Here is a 7,742-nt window from a genome sequence, read left to right as displayed (position 1 = left end):
AGACCCTATAGTGGTCCTATACGGCTGATTCTATAACTCAATATCCCATCCAGCCGGAGTCACCAACTGTGACCTGTACGGCCCTACACTGCACATAAGTCGGAACTACCTATAGTAGTCTGTACGACTAAGATGGTGAAATAATACGCTCTAGTGCTTCTCTCATCAATCATCTGTGCACATAATCTAAAGTCACCTACCAGTCGGAACACCTCTAATGGTATGTACGACTGGCATGTCGGAACCACCTTTAGTGGTCTGTACGACTAGCATCTACTTGGATCCAAGGTGAGCATGTGATGCAGGGTGAATAACATAAGCACTAACACCTGAGGTGCAGGTTATGAGCTCTCAACACAATTCACATCATCAATAAATCACATGAACAACATAAACCTCACCTGATACTCACATGTGCGTCCACATCACCATTTCACATATATGCATCATATACCAAATCATATAATTCATATAATTTCTATGCATGGCATTTCAAAACTCATTTCATAACGCATTTCATTTAAACTCGATTTCTGGGAAAATCAATAGTATATAGATATATATAGAAAACAAATGCCCACTCACCTGGGGTCCGCGCTACGACTCCCTAACATCAGAACCAAGGCGTCCCGAACGCTCGGCTTCTAAAACAGTTATCAAACCACGTCTCAGAACTCTTATCCATAGAATATGAAATTCACATAACACACATCCACAAGGGCATTCAAGAATAATGCGAGACCCGTTGATCAAAGGTCAACTGTCGACTAAGTTCGAAGGTAGGGTCATAACCCCACATAACTCAATCTGAAAGATCCACAACTCAGATTTCCGATCCGTCACTTCCCAAGATACACATTAAGCTTCTAGAACAACATACTAAAATTTCGTTACGATCCGACGGTTGGATCTCCGCCAATTTCCAAAACCGAGTGGCGGTTAACCTTTTATTTTTATGAACTTACAAATCCAATTCGGGAAGATCCATACGTAGGATTTCCAATCCATAAGTTCCTGCATTCTTCAAATATTACATACTACTACGTATCAAAGTTTGGTGACGATCCGACGGTTAGATCGTCAATTCACCTTTTAGGCTAACCATGAATCGTATCGAAATTAAGTCCAAATGATCAACTAACGTTAAACCACTATCATAACTGAACTCAAGACATCAAATATAACTTAAAAATAACATTGGCGGCCCACTGGCCACGTGCCGCCGTGGGTGGTGGTCGGCCGCCCCGGCTCGCCGGAAAATCCAACTATTTCAAAAAATTACCAAAATTTACAAAAATGAATATCTTAATGAGTAGAGCAACTTTCATACCTGTGGCCAAGGCCAATTCGGTCGGCAAGGCCTCGAATTTCAACAAAACCCGTCGGAAACCCTAGGTTTTGGGTGTGCTCAATCCGTCCTCAAATCAACTTCGCCGTCCCAACCATTGCTAAGGCTTTGTTCTAGGCCTCAAGAGGATGCCATGGGTGGTGGAAATTGAAAGAAATTGCTTCGGGATTGGGTGATTCAAAGCCAAGGCCGCCGCATCCTTCCTCGCGGGTTCCTCAATTTTCAAGACCAAATCTCTCCAAATTTGAGATGGAATGGATAGAGGGAAGGTCGTGGAGAAGTTCCCAAGTAATTTCTTGCAGCAAGTCGACGGAAAAATGAGTGAAAATCGTCGAAATTACACACAAATGCCAACCGGGTTAAACACGAGTTGCGGGTTCTCTCAACCCGTTTCCTCTCTTTTCCTCCGCTTCTCACCCTCTCTCCTTTCCTCCCTTCCCTGTTCTGATTGGTCAGTCTTTCTCTCTTTTCCTCCCGGAGTTCCTACATCTCTCCCTCTGGTTGGGCAGCTTGCCCAACCTCTTCTTTTTCTTTCTTTCCTTTCCATCCGCACCATCCATTTCTTCTTCTTTAAATCTGGGCCATCCAAATAGCACACCAGATTTTATAAAGGAAGAATTCATATTTTCAGAAATTAATAAAATTGATCAAATTTCAAACTTTAATAACTTCTTCGATATAGCTCCAAATCATGAACCACTTGCGCCCACGCGTCCGTAGTGACGAGTACTACGGGGATAGGCCAAGAAAGAAATTTTTAGGTGACACGATACCGTAAATAATCTTAGTCAACACACGTGTCTCAAAAGGAAATTTCGTAAAATCACTTAATAAAATTATAGAAATCAATATTTTCCGGGACGGGCTGTCACAATCTTCCCCCCTTTAAAAATTTCGTCCCCGAAATTTCAAATAACTTGCTAGATGCAAAATACTCAAAAAAAAATAAGAAGAGTACCATTATATAAAAATACTTACACAAGGAAGAGATCAAGTTAGAGCGGTTGCATAAAAGAGAGTGTCATTCCGTCGCGATCGGATTGCAATTATTCCTCTTTCATGCCTCCAAACTCACACCTTTTTCCTTCCTCGTCAGTGTAGTAATATAACATCCACAAAATCCGTCAAGTAAGAATACCACTTACCCCGTAATGGCTTAAGAAAAGTTTACGGATATCAAAAACAACTATCAATATAGAAACCTTCAGTTCAGATACTTGCGCCAAACTTAAAACCAAGAGTAGAAATAACTCACTCAACATTTGCAAAATCAGAAATACTCAAATAAATAGAATAGTCTCATAGAAGATGCTTACACACAAAAATCAAGATTCAAAATGAAAATGGTCCTTGCCAAACATTTGTCGTGACACGAACTTCGGGAAAGTCTGAAATATAACTAATTAGTAACTACTATTAAAAATGAGCCGTCTTGCCCACTAGCTTAGAGAACCCAAAATTAAGCCATTGATATTATTGTTTGCGGCCTGAATTGTCGATAGTTCAATGTTGTTTCAATAAGTTAGTAAGAATCATCTTGCTCCTTGAATGCAATTATGTCCAAATCATCCAATTCGTGTCTTGATCACAACGTCATAAAATCTTCAAGTGCATCAATCTAACTATTAGGAGTGTTTGATACCCATGAACTCCCCAAATTATCAATTCCTGGAATGACGTCCTGAAAAGATGCGTATAGAAAACATATATCCTCAAATATTTCCTTCACGATTATTCACTAGTATCGCTCACCGAATCAAGAATATAACCTCTGAAATCCAAAATTTGAGAATCCAAATCTTTATCAACAACATTCAAGCGACAATTGTAATCTCAACCTTACATGAAGAGTGTCGTCAATATTACTAGGCTTCATACCTTCACCAATACTCAGCTGAAATCCATTCAATTCTCAATACCACATGAAATTCCTTTTTGGTAAGTCCAATAAACTCATGAGGAGATTGTACTTCAAGATTTCTTGTACACATCGATATAAAACTGGCGCACGCCTTCGCCGAGACAATGTATCGAATTACTCATCGATCGAGTGAAAAATCATGTCAAGAAGGTTAAAGCATACTCGAAAATCCGAGAACCCCAAACAAGGTCGTCACATTCAAAGTTCATGATATCCAACTGATTGGTTGTCCTTACCCTTACCAAAAACAACTTCCAGAATACTCAATCACCAATGGTAATAATCTAATCCACAGAGTAATCGACAGGTGATTGAGGAATTAACGATTCCAACTAGATTTCAATATCCAAGAAATTTTTCTCGAATGACTATCTGTCCTTTAAAATAGTGTGAACTGTAATAGGGTAGGCATGTACCAAAGTTGACCAAATACACTCTTAGCACAAGGAATGAATACGAAGTCATGACCAGATATGATGTTGACCAAAATGCCAACTAACCAATAAATTCAAGAATAGGTAATTTTAACAAGTGGTCCAACTGTAGCTCCCTCAGAATTAATGGAAGAATGGTTTGATTGCCAAGTCAATCCATAAACATCAAGGCATCACTATCACTCCACATGTACCAAAATACTTCTTACCAAGAGCTTATAGTAATTATCCCGTTTGCATCCGGATGTGGTAAGTGATGTAACCCATTTAGACAATTTCTTGAAGAATCCAAATAACATTGCAACGATACTCAAGAGGTCATCTATAATGAAATGAGGGAGACTAAAATACTTAGGATAAAAACCATATGTGCTACGATGTTCAGTAATTACGTTTGCACAACCGGGATAATACACGATAGTGCAATCATAGGCGTTGATTTAATCCTTCCAATGTTGTTGCCAGCAACTCACTCTGTCCAAAAGTAAGTGTAATTAAAAAGCTCCAAGTTAATGAAGATTTTGGACACACTTCTCCATGAAGAAGTACCAAACCGTATTCAAATGAAAAATGACCATTGTTACCTCCAAACACATATAAGATGATTCATCTTTATTGGTTCCACTGCTAGGAAGCATAACTGTTACCCCATCTTGATGCATTTACCTAACCAACATCCGAGAAAAACGTCACCTTAATTTCCAAAATTTCTCACTGCTACCAAAGGATGTAAAAATCATATGAAGAAAAGGCAACACTTAAACTGTCAGAGATCTTTATTCACAACTCACATCACACACTAAACCAACTTCTTCGATCAAAAGTGATGCAGAACACTATAACTGTAAGTTCGCCCATCAATAGTCGATAACCTCAATAAGACCAAGAATATCTTAAATCTCACGACACTTTATGACGATTTCGACCTTCATCCCTATAACTCTTTTTGAAATGAGAAAAGAATACCATCTGTGAAGATCACACTTTCCGATATAAGTACCAGTCTGAATAAAACTGGTGTCTGAGGAAAATAACTCCAACCGTCACTTAAGAAAGTGACTAAATCTAAGTAAAATCCCAAAGTTCGAAGTTCCCTAATTAGAAGACTTGGTTGAATACATTCCTTAGTTGATAAACTTTAGAACGCCACATCTGAATAAAGCCTTGCTTGTGTTCACGTACTACCTTTTCAAACATCGTGTCAAAATCATAAAATTTCTATGACACAATCTTGATCCTCCAAATACCTGATTACGATGCTCCTCCACAATTCACGTATTATCCAATACTCATAACCTCAGGAAAGACTTTTCAATTCTTGAAATAAAACATGCAATACGGCTAATTACAATTATATCCAAATAATAATCTAGTTCGATTTCTAATTGTCCGAACTAGTATAAAAGTCCAAAGTAGCTCTCTCATAATGCCATCATCCTTTGGAAACAACCAATAAGAAACTGTGGTTGCCCAGGAAGTTGAACTGTATATCCTCAAACATTCTTCTGCTTTAACCAAAGGCAGGCTCGCCTAGACTGAGAATTTCCTTCAATCACATCAGGTGGAGCCTCGACTTTTAATTCCTTTTATATCTCCACACCTGATTGGATCGTGAACACGGACTTTTATATAACAAGGTGAGAGAAAATCAATAACAACTCACCTTTCTATCTCAGTTGATCCACCGATGCTGGTCGTCGAAATTCTAACGCCCTTTTAAAGGAAAGAAAACATCGCTAATAGTTTAAGCTTTAGGGCTGGAAGAATACAGCTTTCCACTTAAGTAAAGCTACCATCCACTGAAACACCATATAAGCATAGCATAGGTTCAACACCATGACTATTGATTCTCACATCCTTTACACATACAAGATACTTCGTACTAAGAGTGTACAATATCACTTTCCAAGTCCAATCATACACCAAAGTGATCTTTCTAAAGTGCTTTTCCATTAAATGCTATTACTTTGGCACCATCGTCACACGAGACTGTCTTTGAGTCTAAACAAGGTAAACTTCACAAGAATTCCAATAGGTAATAATCCAATAGGTACTGTCAAGGAATCAAACAACTCCGAAATTCAAATCTCAACAGTTTAATGCGGATGGCTAGAGGATAAGTATCGAATTAATTGGCAAAGCATCTGATAACACCCAATGCTGCGCTAACCATAATTTAGGCCATCTTCTTTCCTCTGATTCGCTTCTTGATAGAGAACTTCTTCACTTCAATTATGAGAACATTCACCGGAGTGCTCTTCTAAAACATCAAGAGGTCAACCCAACTACCAAAACTTAGAAGAGCTACTACATTATCTCGTAATCGACGAGGTGGCAAGATCCAAAAGTAGACACGAAAACCAAGAATGCTCACATCACGTGTGTGATGAACGCAAGACTGCCCAACTTATGCTCTGATACCAAACTGACACACCCCGATCCGGAATATCCACTAGGATCCCGAATCGAGCTATGCTGGCCGCCACCTGGAAGGTGACGAAGCCATAAAGTGATGATAAGGAAAAAAAATGCGAATAATTTTAAACCTAAAGGTGCCTGATAACAGAGTGCACTGTGCGTGGGTATGAACCCAAATCACACGTGATGTCAGAGCATAGTCAAGTACAATAATGTAGGTAGAAACCATACCCACAAAAGTAGCCACCTTAACAGGGACATGCCACAAATCCTCGTCGATAAGGAACTTTGCTACTAGAACCTGGAGGGGCGCAAAACAGAAAACGTGAGTGGGCGAAAATAAAGCTTTTCAAAACATCTCATTTATTCAACATTTATAACCCCTCTCTGAAAAACTTGTATACTTTCCCAGAAAATAATATATAATCGTATATAAACATATATATATCATCAAAAGCTCAAATCACAATCCTTCAACGCTTTTAAGAAAGAATATGCCATGCCATGCCATATGCCAAAATATAATATGAATGCATCAATATAAATCAGGTGAAATAATAAATCAACCGAAGACCCTATAGTGGTCCTGTACGGCTGATTCTATAGCTCAATATCCCATCTAGTCGGAGTCACCAACTGTGACTTGTACGGCCCTGCCGGAGTCACCAACTGTGACCTGTACGGCACTACAATGCACATAAGTCGGAACTACCTATAGTAGTCTGTACGACTAAGATGGTGAAATAATACGCTCTAGTGCTTCTCTCATCAATCATCTGTGCACATAATCTAAAGTCACCTACCAGTCGGAACCCCTCTAATGGTCTGTACGACTGGCATGTCGGAACCACCTTTAGTGGTCTGTACGACTAGCATCTACTTGGATCCAAGGTGAACGTGTGATGCAGGGTGAATAACATAAGCACTAACACCGGGGGTGCATGTTATGAGCTCTCAACACAATTCACATCATCAATAAATCACATGAACAACATAAACCTCACCTGATACTCACATGTGCGTCCACATCACCATTTCACATATATGCATCATATACCAAATCATATAATTCATATAATTTCTATGCATGGCATTTCAAAACTCATTTCATAACGCATTTCATTTAAACTCGATTTCTGGGAAAATCAATAGTATATAGATATATATAGAAAACAAATGCCCACTCACCTGGGGTCCGCGCTACGACTCCCTAACATCAGAACCAAGGCATCCCGAACGCTCGGCTTCTAAAATAGTTATCAAACCACGTCTCAGAACTCTTATCCATAGAATATGAAATTCACATAACACACATCCACAAGGGAATTCAAGAATAATGCGAGACTCGTTGATCAAAGGTCAACCGTCGACTAAGTTCGACGGTAAGGTCATAACCCCACATAACTCAATCTGAAAGATTCACAACTCAGATTTCCGATCCGTCACTTCCCAAGATACACATTAAGCTTCTAGAACAACATACTAAAATTTCGTTACGATCCGACGGTTGGATCTCTGCCAATTTCCAAAACCGAGTGGCGGTTAACCTTTTATTTTTATGAACTTACAAATCCAATTCGGGAAGATCCATACGTAGGATTTCCAATCCGTAAGTTCCTGA

At 39.1% G+C, this 7,742-nt stretch overlaps 1 long non-coding RNA gene across 1 annotated transcript; it reads right to left on the bottom strand.

Annotated features, from left to right (window-relative positions):
* Positions 1–440: 440 nt before the first annotated feature.
* Positions 441–7,361, bottom strand: LOC126605566 (uncharacterized). Its single transcript, XR_007616987.1, has 2 exons — positions 7,251–7,361; positions 441–525 (listed from the first exon to the last, which is right to left on the bottom strand). It is a non-coding gene; the product is annotated as an uncharacterized LOC126605566 (long non-coding RNA).
* Positions 7,362–7,742: the final 381 nt, after the last annotated feature.

The sequence above is a fragment of the Malus sylvestris genome, chromosome 15, assembly GCF_916048215.2.
Source record: "Malus sylvestris chromosome 15, drMalSylv7.2, whole genome shotgun sequence".
NCBI classification, from domain to species: Eukaryota; Viridiplantae; Streptophyta; class Magnoliopsida; order Rosales; family Rosaceae; genus Malus; species Malus sylvestris.
Note: the sequence above shows the minus strand (reverse complement) of the source record. Positions and strands in the feature narration are given on the sequence as shown.